Genomic DNA, 12,894 nt, shown 5'->3' on the forward strand with positions numbered 1-12,894 from the left:
TTTTATGGAATCCCTGTCCCCTGGTAAAGAATTTTAGAGACAGACAAGGAGGGAACTGACCATTGTCAAAGCACTTTGGGAAAAGGATGATGACGTTAGTGGGAAAAAAAAATAGACGTTTATATATAGTTTGGATTTCATGATCTGGGTATTTCTCTTAAGTGATTTTTTTTTTCCAGTATTGACTGAATTTGGTTTCTCCCCTTTGTGTTTTAGGTGTATTTTTCAACCAACATCACTTCATTGCTTTCAGCTGATTGAAAAAAAAATGTATTCATTTATTTGACAAAGAGAGAGAGAGCGCACACACGGGGGAACAGCAGGCAAAGGGAGAAAGCAGGCTCTCCGCTGACCAGGGAATCGAATGCAGGGCCCAATCCCAGGACCCTGGCATCATGACCTGAGCTGAAGGCAGAGGCTTAACCAACTGAACCACCCAGGTGCCCCTCAGCTGATTTCTTGATCATCCCATTATATTCAGTTTTCCTTTAATTATTCTTCTTATCTAGATTTAAATGGGAATTCCTATTTATCACACTGGATATTATCATCATTTTGCCAATCCGATAAGTAAGGAATATGTGTTGAGCATTTGCATCTTTATTAACAATGAGACTGATTTTTTAAAAGCGGTATTTATCTTATTTCATCTTTGTGAATTACCTTTTCTTGACTTTTTCCCAATTTTTCTTTGGCAGAGATTTGGTTATTTATAGAATACGTATCATAGTGAACTAAGGGCTGACACTGGGTGAACAAATTAGGTCTGATTTAAGAGGGCTTAAAAGCCGGACTGACAATTTGAATTTGGTATATTACACAATAAGACCTTATATTAATTATTTACATTGAGGAAGGGCCAGTCAATTTGAACATCTTTAAACTATAAAATGTAATATGTCTATAGGAAATTGCAAGAAATAGAACATTCTGGCATTCCAGAAATGTCCTCCTCCCTTCCTTGAATACAGTTCTTACCTTCAGCTCTGCAAGCATGCTCTATTCAAACTTTTACCACCTCTGTCGACATTCGGTTCTGTCCGGTTCTGTAAAACCTCATATGATAGCATCGTTTAAGGTCATTCTTCTTTTGCTCAATGTTTGTGAAATTAGTCTGTGTTGTTGGACATCTTTTGAGGTTTGTTCCTTTTTATCACTGTATAATGTTTCTTTGTATGAATATACCATGATTTATTCATGGATTCAGATGTCGATGGAATTTCAGGTAGTTTCAGTTTGATTCATTATGATGAATCTTTGAATGTACTTTAATAGTGGAATTGGTCTATCAAGCTTTATAATGGATTCCAAAATCTTTTCCAAAATTGATGTGCTAATTTATACTTGACTAGCATAAGGACACCTGAGTCGCTCAGTCAGTTAAGCTTCTGGCTCTCAAACTCAGCTCAGACCTTCATCTCAAGGTCATAAGTTCAAGGCCCATGTCAGGCTCCACACTGGGTGTGTGGACCCTACTTAAAGAAAATAAAATAAAAAATGAAATAAAAAATATACCTGAGTAGCGTAAAGTGATATTGTGCTCTCATCCTCACCCAGTTGGGTGTGTAATGAAATTTCACTGTGATTTGAATTTGCATTTTCTAGTTAATAGTGATGTGGAGTGCCTTTTTTTTTTTTAATGCTTCTTGGTAAGTAGATATTCTCTTCTGTGAATTGCCTGTCTAAGCCCTTTGCCCAGGTTCTGTTAGGTTACATAGGACAGATTGAATAAATAAGTAATATTAGGGATTATAGATGCCAAGTTTCTTACTGTTTGAGGAGGGAGTTATAATCACAGAAAGATAGAAATCTAGAATGATCCCTGTGGTGTTGATGGAAATAGAATGAGTGATGTGAGCTCACGGTTTTCAACATAGGTAAATGGATATGTAGATATCGATGTTGGTAGGGAAAGGAGGAGATAAGCCTGGAATATATTATTATGACAGGAAGCAAGCAAAAACTCAGATGTATTGTATCCAAAAGACACAGAAACCAATTTGAATGCCCCCCCACTGTCCAGGGCTGAGACCATTTGAGCATAAAAATAAATAATAATAGCAATGGATTAGGACTCATTGAATAAAATAAAAAATCCTCTAAGTCCTAAACAAATAAATTTAAAGTTTGGTGGAAAATGGGGTATTTACATAGTTTCAAATTACTTCCCATGAAACATTTATTAAATAGAAACGGGAAAAGCATACTATTACAGTGAAGAATACTGCCTGACAACACATTAATCAAATGATCAAGATGTACAGCATCAGTAAATTGGACAAATTAAAATTCTGTGACATCAACTATAGTGATGGTCCTACCACTAATGCATACTGAAGGGGGAAACAGAGACAGTGAAACTGAGGGACATTCTATGAAATAAATGGCCCATATGCTTCAAAAATGTCAAAGACATAAAAGTTAGAAAAGGTGGAGAAACTATCCCAGACTGGAGGAGAATAAAGAGACTTGAGAAATAAAGACATCGTGCCATTCTGAACTATGTCTTCAGCGAAACTTGAGTGGGATCTGAGGATCTTTTTTCAAGCCTTTCAGATAATGTACTGAGATTTAGCCTATGCTTGAAGGGCTAGGAGAGGGCTGAGAGAAGAGTAACTGGCTTGGAGGGCTGGTGGCATCTGGGACAATTCGTAACAGCCTGAGCAAGGCATCCGTTGAAGGGTCTGTGGTCACCTCTGTCCGCAGTCCCTGGGCTGGCCCAACTCCAATGCATTTCCTTCCTTTCCTACCCTCCTTCTTCCTCCATCTGTGCCTCCTTGCTGCCTCTGGCCCCCATCAGCCCAGGTTGGGTGGGACACGAAGGTCCAGCAGGACTGCAGAGGGCCAGCACAACCTCAGGAGAGGAGGCACTGCCGCTGCTCAGACGGACAGGCTCAGCTCGCACACCTTGTGCTGCCCCATCTCATACCTGGTGAGTAGAAGGTGTGTGGTCCTCGATGACAGCTCTGGGGGCTACTGGGTCATACCTGTCCTGAGGATCCCAGAATGTCGCGGAGTTGGAGCCAGAGCTGGAGCCAGAGGGGCTGTCCTGGCATACCTAAGTCTCTATGTAGGGAACACCGTACCATGGTGCCCACGGCGAGGCCACCCTTATTCCCTATCAGCACTCGGGCAAGTCCTCCAAATTCTTCAGCCACTTCATCTGCTCCCTGCACCAGCAGATATCCTCCACCAGGATGTGGTGCTGGGATGGCGAGAACACAGTCAGCAAATATACACAGCCAGTCAATTTTTAATGTCATTTTCCTGATTCTGTTGTTTTTATTGTGGTTATGTTTGTGGGAAATATACCCTGGAATATTTGGTGTGGTGGGTATCTATTTGGGATTTGATGTTTCTTTACTACAAGATAACAGGTTAGCTTGTTGCTATTTCACTGATGCTGGCAGAAGACACAAGACCTCTGGGTCAGAGACAAAGTAATCTGCTACTCACAGCACAGGAAGTAGCGTGAACATCATTTGTGTCTACTCCCCTTTCCCCCCAAGTCCCATGGGGGCAACACAGAGAGTCTAGATGACACCTGCACAGTGGATAGTGATACAGAGAGCAACACTGAACTTGGGGTAACTGCTGTTACATGGCAAACCTTAAGCAAGACTGATTTTTGCCCAGAACATTACCTCATCCCTCAGGTTTGCTCATTGCCAACGGAACCTGGGACTATACAAAGGGATAGAAGGGATAGAGTGTGTATCTATTAAAATGTACCAGGCTTTTTTTTTTTAAGATTTTATTTGTTTATTTGGCAGACAGAGATCACAAATAGGCAGAGAGGCAGGCAGAGAGAGAGGAGGAAGCAGGCCTCCAGCTGAGCAGAGAGCCTGATGCAGGGCTCCATCCCAGGACCTGGGATCATGACCTGAGCCGAAGGCAGAGGCTTTAACCCACTGAGCCACTCAGGCGCCCCAAAATGTACCAGGCTTTTTGTGGCAGTATTCATATTATTCCTACTATCTCAAGACTGTAAGCCACTTCAGTGTCCATCACTAGAGAAGACAGTGAATCAAAGTGAGTATCACAGTACGGAATCAAAGTGAATTATGGTGTACTCCTGCCTGAATGAAAAGGAATGAACTCCTAGTACGTAAAGCGACATGAATGAATCTTACAAACATAAGGTGAAATGACCACTTGCACATACAGACCGTATATATAGTGTACTGTTTCATTTATATAAAATTGAAAAGCAGACAGAACCAGACGTAGATAGAGGAAGGATGAAAGAGAGAGCGCTCCTGGCGGTAGTGACTGGTAGGAGCACGAGGAAAGCTTCTGAGATACCAATTTTTATTTATTTTTTGTTTCCCCAATCTGGGTGGTGGTTACGTGGTTGCATCCACTTTGTCATAATTTGTTGGGATGAATACTTAAGACATGAGCCATTTCCTCGGTTCTATTTTAGCAGAAGATTTACAAGTGAAAAAAACGTTATATATATATATATATATATATATATATATATATATAAAATAAGTAAAATAATACACCGATGTTTACAGGAAACACTAATAACTTTCCCATCTTCCTAGTGTCCAGGGGGATCCATTTTTAATAGAACAGTAGGCACCCTTTCCTATTTTCTCCTATTTAAACAGGCATTTATACATACATATCTCTGGCTTCTCTCTTTTGTTTCATTATTTGTGTTTACTGTTATGTGACACACTCTATCAACTTTAAAATCTGATTTTTATTTGGTAATTTGTCATGGGATTTTCTGTAAGTTGATAGCTATAGCTGGAACTTTTATCTCTAATTTGTCCACCGACACATTCATAGTTTTACAGAAATAAAAAGATACACTGGTGTTTATTTTTAATGAAGACTTTTTTTTCTATGCATTCCCCCTTTCCCCACACGATCTCTCCCACTTCTCAAACAACCTGCTATTTTCCCCCTGCTTATATTATCATTTATAAATACATAATGTATATATATAATCATTTATGTATGGCAAACAAAAATGTATATATAATATATAAAATATGTTCCCATTAATATTTTCATAATTTATAACTTATATTTAATATTTCTACTCTATCTCTTCCCAAAAAACATTTAATGAACCATTCACTCACTGAATAATCAAAGCTCCATATAGTAGACCAAAGTTCAAAATATATAAATGCACCCAACCATTATAGCATTTTATTTTTTATTAAGATTTATTTATTTATTTGACAGACAGAGATCACAAGTAGGCAGAGAGGCAGGCAGAGAGAGGAGGAAGAAGCAGGCTCCCCGCTGAGCGGAGAGCCTGATTCGGAGCTCGATCCCAGGACTCTGAGATCATGACCTGAGCAGAAGGCAGAGGCTTTAACCCACTGAGCCACCCAGGCACCCCCCATTATAGCATTTTAAAGGTAGAAATAGTGTGAGTAGGTTTATTTCTCATTACAATTCAAATATAATATGAGGAATTGGGAAAAAGTACTTTCTTTCAATTAAACACAAGGCTTTATCAAAGTATAACGTTTGCCTCCTACTGCTATCAAATGGAACTATTAGGCTCAATAATATGCATTAATTTTTCTATCCAATATCTGTATTTTGTTCTCCTCTCTCTGGTGGGGAAGAGCTTCCTTATTAAATCATTAATGTTATTGTTAAGGAGTTACAGGTAGCTACCAAGACGTTCTTTTGTAATACTTAATTTAAATTATCTCATACCTTTTGAAAGATATAATTTCAAAAATAAGGTTAATTTCTATTTTTCAAGAAAATTATCCTGTGAATTGATATGTATTTCTTTAGAAATAAGGGCTAATTAACATGTGGAATTAAAACAAACTCATGTGCTATGGTGAGTGATGTGAAGTGTGTAAACCTGGTGATTCACCGACCTGTACCCCTGGGGCTAATAATACATTATATGTTAATAAAAATAAATAAAAATAAAAAATTTAAAAGGCTAATATTAACTTCATGGGAGTTTACAAAATTTTTAGGTTGCTTCGGAAAGTTAAATGGAGATGAACATCAATTCAGTAAGTTTAAGAGATATTCTCAGTTTAAAATTCCATCATAAATCTGTGTCAAGTATGGAAAATATATAGACATATACTTCATGAGTTAGTTTTTGTCTTGACATCAATTTCCTATCAGAGGCTAGGGATTTATAAGCTTTTCATTGTTAGTAACAGGAATAATGATATTGCCTATACTTTACCCTAAAAAATAGAAAGGAGATGGACTTTAGAAACAGGACTCTGAAGAGCAGCCTAGAGTTACACAGGAGAAACAGGGGATTTCTCTTTGTGTATCACCAACCATCCAATAATGTTTTCTAGGGCTGAGGTCCCAAAGAGAGATGGGTCAGGCTTGGGGCCCCTGCCTGGGGTGACAGGATCTGTTTGCTTTTTGTTCTATAATTTGTTTTTGTTTTTGTTTTTTTTAAAGATTTTATTTATTTCTTTGGCAAAGACAGATCACAAGTAGGCAGAGAGGCAGGCAGAGAGAGAGAGGAGGAAGCAGACTCCCCGCCAAGCCGAGAGCCCGATGCGGGGCTCGATCCCAAGACCCTGAGATCATGACCTGAGCCAAAGGCAGAGGCTTTAACCCACTGAGCCACCCAGGAGCCCCGTTCTATAATTTGTTAATCAGGCTTTGGAATCATCTCATCCTGATGAAAGAGATATCTGTTTTCTCTTACCTGAGATTATTAGAACACACTGTTTTTCCTCTTTCAGACACAAGGAATATGGCTGGGCTCAATATTATGGGATCCATATTTTATCAGGTCTCTCTCACTATGATGCTGGGACTTCACAAAGGTCGCTGTTTAGGTGTAGTCACTCCTCTCCGTCTTTGCTGTGCACTTCTCTCTCCAGGTACCAAGCACCAGCTCTTTGGGTCGCTTCGTTCCTTAGTCTTATGATCAAATTTCTTGTTGAGAAGGAAGCACTCCAGCCCTGCCACCAGGCAGCTCTTTAAACAGAAGGGCTGTAAACTGCCAACTGAATAACCCCAGGGGTCAGCTATTCAATACGAGGGATGTAATCATTCATAATCATATGTCAATTGCTGGAGAGCACAATTCAAATTCTGCTAACCAGGTACTGTTGACAGCTTTGCTATCAAATCTCCCAAACTAGAATCTCACCTGATTTAGGTCTTGCTGTTTCTGTGCATTTAATGTTTTAAGCTGACAAAAAAAATTGCATTGCATTAATATTTAAAATTAAAATCGATGATTACTCTAGCACAGTGACAGAATGTTGCTGCTGAATGCTATTGGATTTCTCATTAATATTAATTTGCAGTTTGTAGGGAAACGGTTTAACAACGGAGCTACACACATGTAATTCAAATATTGATTAACTGGACCATAAATCTATGATCATGAAAAAAATTGCTCTTGACCATCTGTGTTTGATTTTTGGTCTTAGCATATTCAAAATCCATCATATCTCAGGAGTAACATGTAATGTATTTTTTATGGTATGTTAGTTATTAGCAAATATTTTCCAATTTTCTTTTTTTAAAGACTATTTAGTTATTTGTCAGATTCAGAGAGAGAGTGAGAGAGAGAGAGAGAGAGCACAGGCAAGGGAGCGGCAAGCAGAGGAAGAAGCAGGCTCCCTGCTGAGCAAGGAGCCTGATGTGACATGGGATTCAATCCCAGGACCCTGGGATCATGACCTGAGCCCAAGGCAGATGCTTAACTGACTGAGCCACCCTGGTGCCCCAGCCTCAGCTTTAATTAAAAAGTACACTGCTGGGGCGCCTGGGTGGCTCAGTGGGTTAAGCCACTGCCTTCGGCTCAGGTCGTGATCTCAGGGTCCTGGGATCGAGTCCCGCATCGGGCTCTCTGCTCCGCGGGGAGCCTGCTTCCCTCTCTCTCTCTCTCTCTGCCTGCCTCTCCATCTACTTGTGATTTCTCTCTGTCAAATAAATAAATAAAATCTTCAAAAAAAAAAGTACACTGCTACATTATCTCTAGGAAAAGACTCTGATGTATTTTAAGCACCATAGGGGTGTGTGTGTGTGTGTGTGTGTGTATTTTAGACTTTTATCCTGGTAGGTTAGTAACAGTCTTAGTCTTAAAACCATATTTGCAACTAGTTCTTCTGATTGCTACATAGTCGAAACTTAGTGTGGAAGATGACAAAGTCAGCCCTGCAGAAAAATGATGTAACTTCCATTACCTAAATTGCCTTCATTGTCTGTGTCAACAGACCATGGCTAGATGACATCACACTGAATTAATCAACTTAATAATTCTTGTTATCAACAAGACAGCCAGTCCTCTAAAATCAGCTTGTATGTAATCAATCACTGAACTGGTTAATATGAAAAACTAGTTAATAAGTCATAGGGCCAAACCTACCTATCAAAATCTGACATCCCTTTTTGTTTTTAAAACAGTATCTTCTATAAATGTTAGTCAATAAATAAGAATGGAAATGATCAACGTAACTGAGATATGCCAGATGACTTCAAAACAGCACAGCATGTTCCTTGGAAATGGCTTTTAGAGATTTGGTATCTCTTTCTCCTCCAAATCATAGAGTTAGGCCACGGAAAGGAACTTCAATTTGATGTTCCACCAAATGGGAAGTCTCTTCTGCATCTCCCCGAGGGATTGTCAGCTGGCTCCTGCTTTACCACTCCCAGTGAGAATGAATTTATGTATAACCATTCTCTTATTGGGCAGCGCTAAATGATGGAAGGAAATTTTATTTCCAAATTTTTCACAGAAATGCCAATTCTTCTGTGAGTCAGGTCTGTGTGATTTCCAGTTTCACATTGTTCTCTGGTATCACAATGCCTCCTAAAGCATGCATACTGCGTGCCAGGAAATTTGTAGAATAATTGTTAGGAACAGAAACACCCAGTGCCTTCACTTAAGGTATTTATCATCTGCTCATAGAAGAAATAGTACATGCGCATATTTATTTCTAATTCATGTGCCAAAGAGAATCTTCAAGTTCTACGAACTTATGTGCAGATGAGGTTAAAAAAGAACTATACCCAAATGGAAAGAGGTTGCATGGAGAAGAAGCCTGATAGGTGGAGATACTGAGGTCAAGTGGGGAGAACATTCGAGGCAGAAGGGAGGGCGTGTGCATCGTGAGGACAAAAATATTGGGTATGTTTAGAAATAAGGAGTAGAACACATGGGATGCAGCATAAAATAAAGATGTGAGTGAAATAAAAGTCTTGGGATCCAATCACAGAGTACCTGGGAGCCAGAAATAGCCGTATGGACTTGATCCTCTACACCAGCGTTCTCCAAGGTGGGGCGTCAGCTCTGTGAGGTACATGGGAATGCACTACAGTGTGAAGAGACATCGAAACTCCAGCGAGTTTTCATTTTTAATCTTAAAAACTTAAAAAAAAAGCATTAATAAAATTTACTCTCTTGGGAAGAGTGAGTGTCCCAGAATGCTAAGCAGTTTGCTAGTTTTTGGTGAGTTGCTCACTGCGACATATGCTATCTGCCCTTCAGGGAGTTTGCAGATTTGGGGTCCCAGGTGGATTTATAGACTATGGTATCTAATTTTAACTAAATGTGTGCTCACAAAATGGCACACAGTTTTAAAGAATTCCTTCCAAGAACCTACAGATTGAAGACAAGACTAATGACACAATCACAGATAAATAAAAAGCAGTGTTTCTTTTACACTAAGGGCAAGGTGTTCGGCAGCCACATTATAAAACACAGATCCCACAAGAAATAACTGTTCCAAAAAATGATACTTGACATATGAGTATAGATCTGATTTTATTTACAATGAACCCTCCCACAAATGGTATGAGATACACGATGCCTTTGTGAAATCTTGAGTTATTATTTTTTTCTTTTTGCCAGGGCAGCCCTTAAAGTAGGTATTTAAATAAAATGAACTTGGAATAGGAACAGCAACCTCTGTTACTGTACCACGAAGTATTAACCAAAATTTCAGAAGTAATGAGTTATGTATATGCCATAAATATGAATAAATGTACATAAAATCTACTCATATAAAACAGTTAAGCATAAATGATACATTATATGCTATCTAAATAATCATACATAATATTAATGATAAAAATTTAGAGAGCTAGAATGTTCTCTGAAACATTAATAAAGTAATTATTCAAATGTTTTTTATTATCTCTTAACTCGACTTTTTACATTTTTATGTGTTTAAGAACATATCTAATATTTTTGAACAGTCATAACTTCAATATACACTTATAAATACATGCGTGTCTGCACAAAGCACATTCTCAAAATGTTTTACCTGAGAGGGGGGTGATAGTTTTTTAAGTTTTGAGAAACCACCACTCTACATTTTGGATGAGGGATTCATTAGAGGTTTTTTTTTTTTTAATTTTTTTCCAATTTATTTATTTTTCATTAGAGGTTTTGATCCAGGAAGTGATACATCAGTACATTGAGAAATATCAAGAACTGTAGGGGAGAAAATGGTACCGATGTACTAAGAAAAGAGACAATTTGATAATGAACTGTAAAGGAGAAAGAAGGGAGGTGACTGATAAATTTGTTGAGATAATTCAGGGCTTGAATAAAGGAGAAAGCAGTGGAAACTGGAAGGAGAAGCTAAAGGCCACAGGTACTGTGGAGGTAGGATCTGCAGGATTCCAGTAAGTGATTTGTTACTAGAGAAAGGGAGAGGAGTCACAGAGGAAAACCAAAGGTAGCCGTGAGTTTCTCCTTCAGATAACTGAATGCAGGATGAGGATCTTCCGACAAAAATAGAAATGCTATGCTTTCAGTCTGGTTTAGAAGACAATAGATTTTCTCCAATTTGGGTCACAGTTTATTTAAATAAATCCATCTATCCATTTATTCATATTAATTTTTAATGTGCTCCAAAAACGCTTAATCAACTCCCACTATATTTCAGAAACTGCATAAAGAGTCAAGTATCCAAAGATAAACGAGATTGTTTAGCCTCAGGGAGCTCACAGATTAGTGGGAATAATAAAAATGTATCGATAATGATATATAATGGGAGACGTGCAATTACAGAACCATCTGTACAGGGGTTTGCAAGCACAGGGAAGGGCCACCTGGCCTGGCTGAGAAAATTTTTGGAAGATGAGGCTCTGGAGAAAAATAAAAGAATGACTACGTGCTGGTAGCTAGGCAGAGGGGACAGAGTGGCCAAGGCATGGTGCAGGTATGTGGGACACTCAAGCAGGAGTTCAACAGAAATCAGATTCCCTGTGACAGGTGGACTGCTTAATTCTGCTAAGAGGTCATGGGCTCATCCATTCTGGAAAGAAAACCAATAGCAATCAATGAAAAGTGGAAGGCTATCAGGTCTATGCAGAATGAAAACATGAAAACCTAAAATGAAGGAAAAAGATATGGTTTCCATCCTATAGCTGCAGCATAGAAGGTGAACAACGAAAATTTTAAATGCGGCTATTGAAATTGGAGACATTACCATGCAGTTATTAAATGTGGTCAGTGTTAAATGAGAGAGGCTAGCAGGCACCCCTGCAGATGAGACCCACGGGAACAGACAAACACAATTAGAAGCTTGTTTCTGGAGAACGCACGGCATCCATATAGGGAAAGAGGGCACAACCAGAACTCCAGAAAGTACATGGATGCTTGCGGCATACTATTAAAGCGTGTATTTACATATGTGCCAGATGAAACTTGAGGCTGAAAGAGGATAGGAGGTATGCGAAACTATACATGCTCTGCCTGAAGATGTGAAACCGTTGCATGAGATGGGCAAAAAGGAAAGATTATTGTTTAGTTCCGCCGATGGTGGTGTGCGATCGCTCAGAATAAACGTGGCGAGTAAGTGTCACTTCACGGATGATGTGCGATACCCTGCACACATTTTATGTCCTCAGATCCCCCCTACTTGTCCAGTCGGGTGGTGCTGCCATAGTTTGCAGGTGAGACTAAGACTTGCAGGCAAAAGATGGGCTGCCCAATGTCATGCCGCGGCAAGGTGAGCCTCAGATTGGGTTTTCTGACGCCCAGACCAAGCGCCTACCACCTCACTAGCGGTTTTCGAATGGGCTCCATGGTGGTCTAAGGGTCTTGCATTTCGGTGTCAGGGGCAATGTGGCGGACTTCTGTAACTTTTGGGCCACCAAGCACCATTCCCCCTTCCTGCGGTAACATTCCATCAATTGTTTTGGAGAATTATCTTTTGATAATTGAGGGTTTTTTTCTTTCTTTCTTTTTCTTTTTCTTTTTTTTTTGCTTAAATGTGTATGGATAGCTTTTGTATGCAGAAAGAAATTCTCACATCTGCATTCATTTTCATTAACAGTCAACACAAAAAAATTTTGTAATTGTAGATACAACTTATAAAGTAAATCCACTCATAAACCTAGTGGTTGCTAATTAGTACTCAGTTCATTTTTTTTAAGATTTTTTATTTATTTATTTGACAGAGATCACAAGTAGGCAGAGAGGCAGGCAGAGAGAGAGGAGGAAGCAGGCTCCCCGCTGAGCAGAGAGCCTGATGCGGAGCTCCATCCCAGGACCCTGGAATCATGACCTGAGCCGAAGGCAGAGACTTTAACCCACTGAGCCACCCAGGCGCCCCACTCAGTTCATTTTTTAATGTAAGATATTAAATTTCCCCAAGCTCTTAAGTACAGCTTACAAATTTAAGTCATATATTATGTTAAACGTTTCACATTAAAGTCATGTAAATTGTATGTTCTCCTAAATAATTTAAGGTCTTTGTAAATGTGATTGCTTTAATTATCTGAAACTTTTCAACTTCAAATATTTAATATATCTGGTTTTCTAAAGTACTTTAAACAGATAAGTGGAATTATAAATCTAATACACAACATTTTCTTAAGTACTTAAATGATTCTTAGAAATCTAATAATAAAGATTTGATGATTCAGATTTATTTAAACTGGTAAAAATTTATC

Source organism: Neovison vison, chromosome 5 (genome assembly GCF_020171115.1).
Source record: "Neovison vison isolate M4711 chromosome 5, ASM_NN_V1, whole genome shotgun sequence".
Lineage (NCBI taxonomy): Eukaryota > Metazoa > Chordata > Mammalia > Carnivora > Mustelidae > Neogale > Neogale vison.